This window comes from Mus musculus, chromosome 16, assembly GCF_000001635.26.
Source record: "Mus musculus strain C57BL/6J chromosome 16, GRCm38.p6 C57BL/6J".
In the NCBI taxonomy this organism is placed as follows: Eukaryota; Metazoa; Chordata; class Mammalia; order Rodentia; family Muridae; genus Mus; species Mus musculus.
In genome coordinates, this window is record NC_000082.6 from 58125843 (window position 1) to 58138836 (window position 12994).

Consider the following 12994-nt stretch of genomic DNA (forward strand, 5'->3'; position numbering starts at 1 on the left):
GGAAGGGAGGGAGGAAGGAAGGAAGGAAGGAAGGAAGGAAGGAAGGAAGGAAGGAAGGAAGGAGGCACAGATGGCAGTGTGGAGCATTCTCACTGACTCTGAAATACTCCCAAGTGAACATCACATCAAATAAAGGCCTATATCACTAAGCATGTTCTTTGTTAAGACAATGCTTAGAAGTCTGGCTTTTCTGGAGATGAGCCATGTGGTGCCTCAGAAGCACATGTGACTTTCCAAAAAAAAAATCCATTTCCAATCTAATATTAGTCTACTCACCAGTTTTTAGCAAAAATGAAAATGTATTTGGTTTTATTCTTCTAAAAAAAAAGTCTCCTAAACTTTAGGATTTTAAGACAATACACACTTGTTATAGTGTATCTGCTGTGTTCCAGGGCTCTAGGCCTTGTTGAACTGGATGGCTGTGGCTCAAGGCAGGGAGCCAGGCTCTCTCAAGGCTACAGTTGAGGTTTTGGCAGTAGCTGCTGTCATTTCATGGTTCTACTAAGAGAGAATCACTCACATGGTGGTTGGAAGTTCCTGGACCCTCCACATTGACTGTCAGGTAGAGACATAAGTTCCATATCCTCTGGGCTTGTCCATAAAAATAGCTTGCCATAACGTAATTGGCAACTCTTAGAGAATGAACTCAACTGAAATTGAAGTATATCACACATTTTTCCACAACTGATTTACTATATTAATAGCTAGATTTATTAATAGTAGCTAGATAATTCTCAAAGAGAAATTTTACAGTGACAAATGCTAGGAAAAGAGATCTTAAGGGGAACCTCTAAGAATCTGCCTGCCTGCCATACAGACATCAAAGGAAGACATAGTAACCCTGTTAGCTTATTTTATGAACACATTAGTAGAGTTTATAAATCCATCCACAGCACTGTATCCTCTATCCAGATAGACTTATTGCACCTCCAGGTATATGAGCGCTATTGGCATATAGAGTAGGTATACAGGGAGAAACACGTCTGTCTAGAAGATTAAATGTAGAAGAGTGGAACTTTCTAAGCTGACTTTATATCCACACATTCACCCATAGATTACAACAAATCACCGTTCTAAATGTGAACACAAACAAAACCATTTTCCCTAGCCTTGTGCTTCATATTATTTAAAAAAAAACTGATAAAGAATGTGTACCTTTTAGGGAAAAAATTTATTTTCCAAAGATTCTTGGCCTTTGAGTGTTTGTATCTGACACCTAAATATGAAGCAATTTCAAGTTGTTGCATCCAGTTTCTTTTTTAATGTGCATAGGTGGGAGTTTGGAGGAAAACTTTGTTTTCTTAGTTGTATCATATTTTATTATTCAAACCTCTGCCATTGCTCCTTCTTAGATTCTGGTCACCTCAGTAAGGGTCAAAAAAGCTGAGATTTTATTGTTCTAGTTGAAGCAGAGCTTTGAACATGGCCTCGCTTTCTGAACAAGACCCTTTCCAATGGTAACTGACTTTATTAATAAGTAATAAATTCCTCAATGATAACTCGATGCCTGTGCCATTTCAACTTTTAAACTCTTACCATAAGCCATGCTGCAAGTGTAATTTTAGATCCTTAAACAATCGTAATGAATACTTTCTCACCTGCTTCTAACCCAAACATACTTTAACACATTTGCATCAGTTTTTTTCCAAAAGAAATAAAATTTTGGGCATAACCCACATTACACCATCTCTGCCAAAAAGTTATAGTTCCACAACTTTTTGTAAAAAATTAAAATGAAGTCTGGATGGTCTAGTAGTCTGTACCTCTTTTTGTTTTGTTTTATTCCAAACCAAGAGGTTTGCTCTCAGCTGGACGAACACAGTGGATTCCCAGTCACTTCAAACACCAAAATGAGTCCGTCATCCTCAAATTCACAGGTGACGCCCATCAGGAGAAACTGTTCAATAGTTGTAAATCTTTGGACCTGCTTAATTTATGACTTAAAGAATTCAGAATTCAGATATTTTTGCACACTATATCTTGAGTTCCTTAACTCGAGATTCCTTTTCTGACCCCCCGTTCTTTTGATTACTGTGTTATTATTAGTGACATTTTAAAGCTCCCCTTCATTGTTGTTCAAACCATCAAAATCCAGTTTAATGCCTCCAGGTTCCCTATAGCCAGTCACCTGGAGAGTCAGTCTGTTGACAAACACCTGGAAACTGCTGTTGTTCTGCCTGCCACAACACTGGACTGTTCACGGCTCACACAGGACTATTGAAATGCCCCCTGACTAACTTAATTACCTTGCCTTATGTTCTCTACCCATTCCAGGCTACTCCATATGGCAGACAGACTGATATTTCCCTTACACACAGTTTAGTTCATGTCTCTGATGAATTTTAAAGCCTAGATTTATCTTCCACTGACTAGCAAATAAAAAGCAAACTCTCTCCATCCTAATATTCAAGGTTCAGAAAAATCTAACGTGACAAGGAAAATTCTGTCTTATTTCTTATAATTTAAAAGCATTTTCCCCCTGGTTGACCTGATATACTCTGCAAAATGACAGCTCGACCTCCTTTCTTTATGTTTATGCTATTTCTTCTATCTGAAATAACACAATTTCAATGTGGCAAGATGTTGACCAACTTGGAACCCCCGTTAACTGTTCTTTCATCAGACCTCTGATCAATGCAACAAATCTAAAAAGTAACTCAGATAAATCTGCTGGCACTATTTACCCCTTTTGGAGGCCCTGAGTGCATTCTACTTATTTTAATTGATATATAGCCACTGATGTGCATTTTGCTGTTTTGTATGTCCATAAAGGCCTTTGATTGTTTAGTTATGTGAACCATATTCCCTTTACTAATGTGATTCTTATTCCCAATGGGACTGAATATAGTTTTATTAATTAATAAGATTAATAAGATTACCCTACATATGGAATAGAATACAAATGACAAGACAAATAAAAAGTCAACTTCTTTTTACCTCAAGCATATTCAGAAATACAAAACACTCCATTCATAGCCTTCTTCAAAGGCCTCTTATTGGGATAACTAATGATTCTGATACCTTTATCTTATTCCTGGTCTTACCTATAAGAAGGTATTGAGTTTCCAGATAGGCAGGCCAGCCAGAGGACGAGCTAGAACTGGCACACTATATACTTCTGAATGTTATGATGTAAGTCTTATCAGGGTAGCACTGAAAAGGAGAAGCAGCAAGCTGCTTGGGTTCTCCCAGCTTTGATTTTGTATTTTTAGCACCAAGTAGTTAGTGTGTTCCTTCTACTGTTAATAATCAACTTCCTTCCAAGATCTCTTCCCAGATAATTAATCAATAGGGAAGACCTTCCTATATCCGAATCAGTCTTGATTCCTCTACCCAATCCACATATTCAAATTGACCTCAGTACTGTCTCATGAAATCCAGCTAGTTACTTCCTTTCATTCCACCCACGCAAAAAGCACAATATTAGAGCATCAATCGTTTTAATCTTACGCTTTTTCTTCAGCTTACAAAGAATCATTTTTACCATTCCTTTTTATTTCTCAATTTTGTCATGAAGTCCCACAGATAAAAAAAAAAAAAGTATGAACCATCTCATACATATTTTTTTACAGTAAAAATATGTTAGATATTCTTGTTGGGGGCCAAAAGTTATATCTTGTCAGTAATGCCTTGTGGGAAGACCATCCTGCCAAGCCGCAGGCAAGTCTTTCCACCCCACCCCTCCCCACCCCACGCTCTCAGGCTTCACCTCATTGCATTTGGATTTATTCAAAGTAGAATAACTGAGGTTACACTAACCAGAATGTTACTTGATCCAGTGGGAAGGAAAGAAAATGCATCTTAAGTTAGCACGATTACCTCGATTCAAACATGACCATGACTTGTATCCTAGTGGCCTACTATATTATTGGTCACAATGTAATTAATAGTGGGTGTATCTTGTTAGTCTGGAAAAGAGAACTGTTACTGGAGAATATCCCAACATGACTATTTGCTTTTAAAATACATGGCTGACATCAGCAGAGCCTTTGGGACTGCTCAACAACTCCTTTCATCTTTAAAGTAACACTATATTAAATTACCTGCATATAATAACTGCTGCTCTTGGTTTACTAGCTGGACTACTATGTAGTTGTTATCCCCTATACCATAGCAAATTACCTTACTACTTGTATTTCTATGAGGCTCAAAGCTATTTCGTGTATATACTCTTAACTATAACCTTAACAGGAAAATACTCAAGCTTTCTTTACTAGATATTTGTATCCTCAAATGCTCACTTCTCTGTCTGCTCACCTGGTTGGAACACTCACTTCCAGAAAGAACATTAAAGAGTTAGTGGATAATTTACCATTTCCATCAACTTCGACGCGGGGCACTGCTCAAACCTGCAGCTATTCTTTTGAGCTGAATCTTGAAGCAGAAGCAGAAATACAGCAGAGCCTCCACACTACCCATAATACTCATGGTCTAGAGCAAGAAGTACAGCTTTATGTGCTGGCTTATTAAAGTGTGGTGGTGGGGTACTTCCTTAGCACTAAGGACCTAAGCTTGGAGTGGGATCAAAGAAAAGTAATAGAGTAGGGTGAGTCGACACAGTAAAGAAACTGATAAGACTCGTCATGGTCAACCATCACAATCTTAGAAAGCATCCAAGGGTATAAAGCAAGTGCTTAATCAATGAAAATATTCAGGTTTCAGTACAAGGTTTGGGTGGCTTTTTACCTTAGTTGTGTCTATCTCCTCCTCCCTAGATCAGAGTTAGCCTTAGAGCCAATAGGCAGCATTTCTTGCTACGGTTCCTAGTACCAGTGACCACAGAACAGAATTGATTCTCATAGACTTGTAGTTCATTGTGTTGCTTGCCTGCTGGTTGAGTGATGGACCAACCCAAAGGATTTGTTTCTTTCTTGCCTAATTAAGAAGAACACAGGGCTGAGAATGCTCTGCAGTAGGCATTTGTCAAAACCATTTTAAGACAAATCTATTTGTAGCCACCACCCGGGAAGAAGGATGACAGAGAAAATAATAAACAAACCAAAAAACTTGGCAGAAAAGGCTAAGCAATGAGGTAATTCATGGAAGAAAAAATAAAGAAACCCTAAATAAATGGAAAGGCATATATGTTCATCAAAAGACCCAATATTACTAAAGGGCCAATAGCTTTCAAACTGATCTATAGACCTCAAGCAATTTCTATCAAAAGTCCAGTTCATATTTTGCTGAGATGGAGAGTAGATTGTAAAATCTGTACTGGATCAGAATAAATCTCAAATAGCAAAAAAAAAAAAAAATTTTTTTAAAGAGAACAAAACGTGGAGGAATTACTTCCTAATGTTAAGACTTACTATTGTGACATAGTAGTGAAAAGAGTGACTTCCTGGAATTGGCATAGGTGCATAAAGCAATGAAAAAAATCCAAGAGGCCAGAAGTAATGTTATACACTTCTAGTCAACTAACTTTTGGCCAAGGCCATTCAACAAGGGAAATAGTGGTGTCATTGGATGACTGTAATGAATGGAGTAACCACTTTCAAAGAATGATCTTATGTTCTTAGCTCACATGACTTACTAAAATTAACTCAAAATGAGTCAAAGACTTAAAGGCACAAGAGACAAAATATTTGATTTTCAGAAGAATATATTGGAGTAAGTCTTCAAGACATTGGATCTAACTATGCACAGTTTTTTTCTCTTAAACGTCAATGACCAAAACGTAGACAAATTGGACTTGCTTATAAATAGAATCTTATAGATTGAAATATGCTGTCAATAGAGTGTAAAGACAAGCCACATGATTAAATAAATATTTTAAGTCACTTATCTATTAAGGGCTATTATCCTGAATAAGATATAATTCTTATCACTCCACAGTGAAAAGAACACTAACCCAATTAAAATTGAACTGAGGATTTAAATGATATTTTTCCAAAGAGATATTCAAGTGGCTAATAAGCACAGAGAAAGAGTCTTATCAGCATCAGTCACTGGGGAAATGCAAACCAGAACTACACTAAGAAAAACAACTTTATCTCCACTAAGGAGGTGGCAGTAGTGGCTTCCTCTCCAAAAACCCCCATTCCACTTCCCCTCTCCCTTGCTTCTAAGAGGGTGCTCCCCAAACCACCCATCCATTCCCACCTCCCCTCCCTGGCATTCTCCTACATTGGGGCATTGAGCCTTCTCAGGACCAAGGGCCTCCCCTCCCATTGATGCCCAACAAGGCCATTCTCTGCTATTATGCAGCTGAAGCCATGGGTCTCTCCATGTGTATTCTTTGGTTGGTTTAGTCCCTGGGAGCTCTGGGCAGGCTACCGGGAGAGGGAGTCTGTTTGGTTAATATTGTTGTTCTTTCTATGGGGTTGCAAACCCCTTCAGTTCCTTCAGTCCTCCCCCCTAACTCCTCCATTGGTGTCCCTGTGCTTATGGTTGGCTGCAAGCATCTGCATCTATATTGGTAAGGCTCTGGCAGAGCCTCTTAGGAGACATCCGTATCAGGTTCCTGTCAGCAAGCACTTCTTGGCATCAGCAATAGTGTCAGGGTTTGGTGTCTGCATATGGGATGGATCCCTAGGTGAGGCAGTCTCTAGATGGTCTTTCCTTCAGCCTCAGCTCCACTCTTTGTCCCTGTATTTCCTTTAGATAGGAGCAATTCTGGGTGAAAATTTCGAGACACATGTTGAAAAAAACAGCTATTTATATAGCATTTGCAATGTTAGATATGATAAGTAATCTACTGAGATGATTTAAAGTACACAGGAGAATGTATACAGGTTACATGCAAATATTATATATTTTATATGAGAGACTGAGCAGCTGCAGGATTTGACAGATTCCTAGACCTAATCTACGAAAACTATGAGACAACTCTGCTACTTACTATAGTTCTGAAAGTGGGAGACAAGTTAAACTTTTATTCTCTTCAGCCCCCATAAGTGATCAACCATAAGGTTAAAGCTATATCAGACTTCAAAGTAATGAGCCACATTCAGTATATGCAGAGGTAAACTGAAGTGAGTCCTGATCATGTCTCCGCAAAGTAAGCCCATGGACTACTTGGGAGTGTAGATTTAGGATTTGATTGATCAACTTTGGATTCTCTTACAGTACCACTACTTGAATATAATATCAAAAGTAAGACCAAAGAAGTCAGAAGGTGTTCACAGCGTTCTGGATACTTTAAAAGCACAAAATGGACAAAACAGAAACATTCCTCTGAGAAACTTCATTCAGAGATCTAAACACAAATGCCATACAAGCATTTTCTGTAAATATTCTACAGAAGGGGTCATGACTCACCCAGGCCACCTGTGCTGTGGAACACGTGCGATGTGTCTTGCAGCAACCCGATCCACAGCCTGGTGGAACTGACAGTTAAATGAAGTTGAGGCTAAAAAGGGGGAAATATGTGAACAATAAAAATTGCAAAATGATTATTGCTGTGAAAAACACAAAGTTAGATAAGAAATAGAGGTGGGCAGAGCAGGAGCAGATACATCATGCCATATGATTGGTGAGAGCTGTAGGCATTGACAGTGAATCCTACAGGTGACCAGAAGTCAGCTTTACAAAAGCTTAGCTATAGAGACCCTACAACAGAAGAAAAAAAAACCCTCAGGCCTGTCCTGTGGCTGGGTGTGTGGGAGATGCTATTCTCCATGAAGCAGAGCATCCAGGCACCAGCAAAACAGTAGGACTTTCATTTTCTGGGTGAGAAAGGGTCACTACACATGGCTCCAACTGCATATGTAGCAGAAGATGGCCTTGTCATGCATCAATAGGAGGAGAGGTCCTTGGTCCTAGGAAGGCTCCATAGATGCCCCAGTGCGGGGGAATCTAGGGAGGGCAAGTGGGAGTGGGTAGGTGGGTGGAGGAACACCCTCATAGAAGCAGGGGAAGGGAGGATGTGATAGGGGGCTTCCAGGAGGGAGGGAAACTGGGAATGTACATTTGAAATGTAAATAGAGAAAATATCCAATTAAAAGAAAAAGAAAAGAAAGGGTCACTAGCAGGATCTCCAGACTGAGATGTAGCCACCTCAGCTTTGTGAAACGTATGCTGGCTGCTTGGTGAAAATGAAAAGAAGAGAAGGTGGGGAAACAGCTAATGAGCAAACCAGCTAGAGATGATGGCAGACAAACAGATACAAATGTAAATGTGGGCGTTTGGCCATTCAAGAACCCTCAGCTACCCCACTCTCTACTTCTTCCTGGTGCGTGTTGGTTTTATATTTGTTTGTTTGGTTTTTTTTTGTTTTTTGTTTTTTGTTTTTTTGCTAGACTAAGAAGACACATGCTTTTGCCCTTACTTACTGGACTGAACATTCTCTCCAAACACAAATACCAAAAATTTAAACAAAAAGAGTAACAAAGGGTGTGCCTTGGATTAAATTCCCTTGAGATCTGCTGCAGACTCCTGCAGACCTCGATGCAGGCTGACTTTCATGACTGGACTTTAGTCTCAATAAGGAAAAGCTCACCTATTTGGCAATAGCCTCTTAATTGTAACTTACAATATAAAAGCTATCCTGCAACTGTGGTCATTGTGGTCTTTGCTATATACAGTTGAGAAGAGAACGCGACGACACAAAAATGTCTAATGTTTTCAACAGCTCTGCCATTTGGCAGATTTCTAAGATGTTCAGATTCTAATGTTTGTATTAATTGCTAAAAGCAGACACTTTTCTCATTAATTAATTAAACCTTTCAAGCACCAAGTATAAGACGTTTAAGGTTCCCCCCCATGTTATTGTTCTCATTTTAATCAACATACTTTAATAGTAACTACTTTGAAAAGAAACCCCAGTTAATGACACATATAGATGACCAGTTTATTCATAAAATGTATGTTTCTTTGGTATTAATTTCATAGAAGGAAATAAGAAAGCTGCTATTACAATGTAATTATCCAACAATAGGACAGTGTTTAAACAATCTGTGAATTATTTATATTAGAGAGCACCATGCATCAATATAAGAGGATTCAAAGCACTGACTGAGTGTTAACATAGCAGGAAAATACATACATAACAAACTTTAGGGAACTTTGACAAAGTATCATATGAATTTGCGTGTCCTTTTGCTGTAGACAATGTTCAAATGTACACATAGGCATTTGAAACTGTCAGGGTGGGAAGCAAGATCACAAGACATTGACCCTTTTTGTTGCTTATGTATATTTGCTTTGCCTTCATGGTTTCTTGCTATTTACTGTACCAGGAATGGCTGGGCCACCTGTAGATAAGCATCAGGGGCTGCGCAGCCAGCCGCAAAAGATTCTCCTGCAGGAGGACCTAACTGAAGACTGCCTGAGAAACCAAGGATTGCTGAAGCAAACAGTGCTAGCCAATCGGGAACTGCTGTTTAGAAGAGATGCTCTCTTGGGACCAAGGGGGCACAAGTGGAGTGTGTTAAAGAAGCTTGCAGCAGTGTTCAGATGAGCTCGCTGTGGCATTTCTCACCTGCTCCGGGAGTCTGTGTCATTGACTCTGCGGCCACTTCGCCTCCAACCCCAGAGGGCAGGCAGGGTCAGGCATGAGTAGTCCAGGGAACAGGCAACAATTTACCACATAGCAGTTGTCAACTAAAGAATAGACAGAGAATGGAAGGATGAGTGCTAATAACTAAAGTGGGCAGAAGACTTTAAGAGCATCCTTCCTCAATACTTGAAATCTTGTTCATCAACTTCTTCATGAGTATGAACACCACAAAAGCAAAAGCAACCAAGCCCTCCTATTTAGTGCTAGAGAATTCTTTTATTTACTGAGTACAATTATGGCAGTAAAATAAAGCCAGAAAATAAAAAGCCATAGTTGTCATCTTTTATTGATTATATAAGCATTCTCAATTCAGGTCAATCTCATTTATAATTTTTATGGCTATATAAAACTACAAATGTTGTGTTTGCTTGTATCTATAGATTATTACAGACAACTTTCCCTGGATTTCACTAGTTTCTCCTCTCTGCTTATAAATTCTCTAAGACAAAGCTGAAAGTTTATAGAGAAAAGCTATCCCACTTCATCCAGGTATCCCACTTATTAAAAAATTATTAAAGGTTAATTATTCTTTTTAATTCCAAAAGGCCTGTGTGATAGTTATTCAAAGAAAAGGGAATTGCTTGCAGAAATAAAAACAGAATGACATTTTTCAGAAACACAGATTTGGAAATGTAGCAGCCAGGTGTATATTTGCTATGGAAAGTGGTCTATTGCTTTGGAACCTGCTCGTTTTATGCAGATGGTATTATTTGAAGTCAATAAAGTTGTTGGAACTGGCCTTCTTGTTATTGGTGGATAATTTGTTTGTGATTAAAAACCAGTCACAGCCAATCAAACTTATAAAATCTGAAAGTTCCTTTACACCAGAATGCTGCCTTTAATGATCCATAAAAGTATTTTTATTCTGCTTCTTTGCCTACAGAGCATATATATTAAAATATATAGCCCGTTGAATTTGGAACACTCAGCAGGACACTGTCTTACCATAGCTCCTTACGTACTGAAGCACCATGTCAACCTAGTTCTGAATGTGATCTTACTCACACAAAATGTGATGGATTACTCTAGCTTCTGTGATGATTATTCTAGCTTGTGTGTGACTGTGAAACCTCACTTGTCCTTTCAAAATTCACATAAGTAATATGTTCAAGTATTTGGAATTATAGATGGAAATATATAATCTGAGATAACCTATCCTATCTCTAACTGAAATAAAATTAATAGAATTTCTCTGAACACCAACTTCTCATACGTAAGCTGGCCACAACAATGCTTGCTCCCGAGTGGTAAAAATAAATAAATAATGTTTAGTAACGCCTGGCAGACACGAGGCTCTCCGAGCCTGGTAGTAATTAGTATTCCATCCCTTGCCAGCTTTGCCTTTCTTTATGCTTTGCCAACACACACAAAGGAGTTGCCAGCTTTTCCCATGCAGCTTCTTCATGAAGCAAGCTGTCAATCTTGTCGGTCTCCTAGGAGAGACACGAATGCAGTGGGTCGAGTCAGCACAAGCTTGATGTTCGTTAGGACTGGAGACCTGCAACGTAATGTGACAGTGGTCCTGGTGTTTGGAGGATTCTGACTGCCACCTGAGAATGAATCACTTTCAACATGGTCAAAACCGAAAGGGAGTTTCAAGGGGGCATACCCACTTCTCCAGCTGGCTAGCCACCAACCATTCTTACCTGCCGAGAGGACTAACCAGGAGAAGAGCTAAAATCTTTAACGTCAACAGGGCTCAATTCCAAGAAATGAGAAATGAGTATTTCTTCCTTTCTCTCTTTTTTTATTACTCAGGGAGAAAGCATATGAAGAACGTCTTTGTTTCTACCTCACTGACTGAGGACTAATGCACTACCTGGCTCCAACCGGGTGATGTTGTTTTGCTCACATGAGCCCTGAGGAAAAGCAGGACTCATGTCTCTCTATGGGCGCGCCTTCCCACTCAAAGCAAAACAAAAAAAGAACAGTAAAATCAGTCTACCACAAAGTAAATTTAGGAAGCCAATCTACTTCTATACTTAAATCATTGGCTTATTTGAGGGGTGGGAAAAATTGGTGTGTGCACGCATGTGCGCGCACATATGTTTATATGGAAATTGTACTCTGGGAGGCTTACTTGAATAGATGATATTTATTTCAAAACCCCAGAGAATATTTATAGGAGACATAGAGCAGGAAAAAGCCTAACTGTAGAGAAGAATACTTAATAATAAATGCAAACCTTGATTTACACCAAGGCTTACAATCTACAAATGGACTTTCTAGAAGAAATCTGCAAAGAACTGGGAACCAGACATTTAATTTCTGGGTTGATGGGCCTCTGAATCCTGACCAGTGTCACTCCAAAGCATCGGGATTGGACTGGACTTTTCCCTCTGAGAAGAGTTGTAAATGAAGAAGAGAAAGACCCGGGAGGGGGGTGGTGGGGGGAGATCATCTTTTAATCTCAGCAGCTTCAGAAAAAAATATTAATTCAATATTAATTCTTTGGTGACATTCTTATCTAAGTCCAGAAGAAAATACTCATCACTGACCAAAAACATATGTAAAAGGCTTTCTGTATAATTTAAAAAGGATTTCCTCAAATACTAGGGACAGACTAAGAACAGTCCTTATCGCCACTCTTTCCCAATCAGTACAACAAACGAGAAAAAGATGTCAAGTATATACATATTCAGATTCCATTGGAATGTTTATTATAACTGTCATTGAAAATTTTTGGAAAACTCCCAAGAGGTCCATGGACAAATTACGAGTATTAATAAGAGTGTTCTTTGCAATGTTTTGTAATCCTAGACAGCACTGGCAGTTCATGTGTTTCACATACACAGACAAAGCCTAGGAATACATGTGCCTTGGGGGAATATTCAGACTACACCAACCTCAGCTCTCATTCTGCTCCCAGACCGTCCTTGGACTTGAAATGCAACATCAGCTCTTCCCTAAATTCCCAGCAGGCTGGCATGACTGTTAGCTTTGGGAATCTCAGCCCTCATGGTGGCACACACTTTTAATTCCAACACTTGGGAGGCAGAGACAGGCAGATTTCTGAGTTCGAGGACAGGCTGGTCTATAGAGTGAGTTCCAGAATAGGGCTACACAGAGAAACACTGTCTCAAAAGAATCCAAAAAAAAAAAAAGAAAGAAAGAAAAGAATCAGTTCCTTAAAACATTTATTTCTGTCCCTTCACCGGTTCCTGTTGACCTTTTTTCTCCTGCTGTTTTCCTTTTTCTTTTATGAATTCTTTTCTAATATAGCTGTGATACATAGTATCATGCAGTAATGCATTTGTAATTGACAGAAAAATAAAAGAGATGGTTAAGATTCTAACTTATCCATTAAGAAGAATGGCCAAGTTCCTAATGTAGCCATAATATACCTATAGTATTATCCAAGGGGCATAGCCTAAGGCCATTGCCACATAGCTCCTTCTCAGAGAAAGAAAGCCATAAGACTGAGTGCTACCCCCAGCCCACCTTTGTCTCCCACAGTATGGACTAGGAGGAAAAGTAGTTGTTTGATCCAAGGTC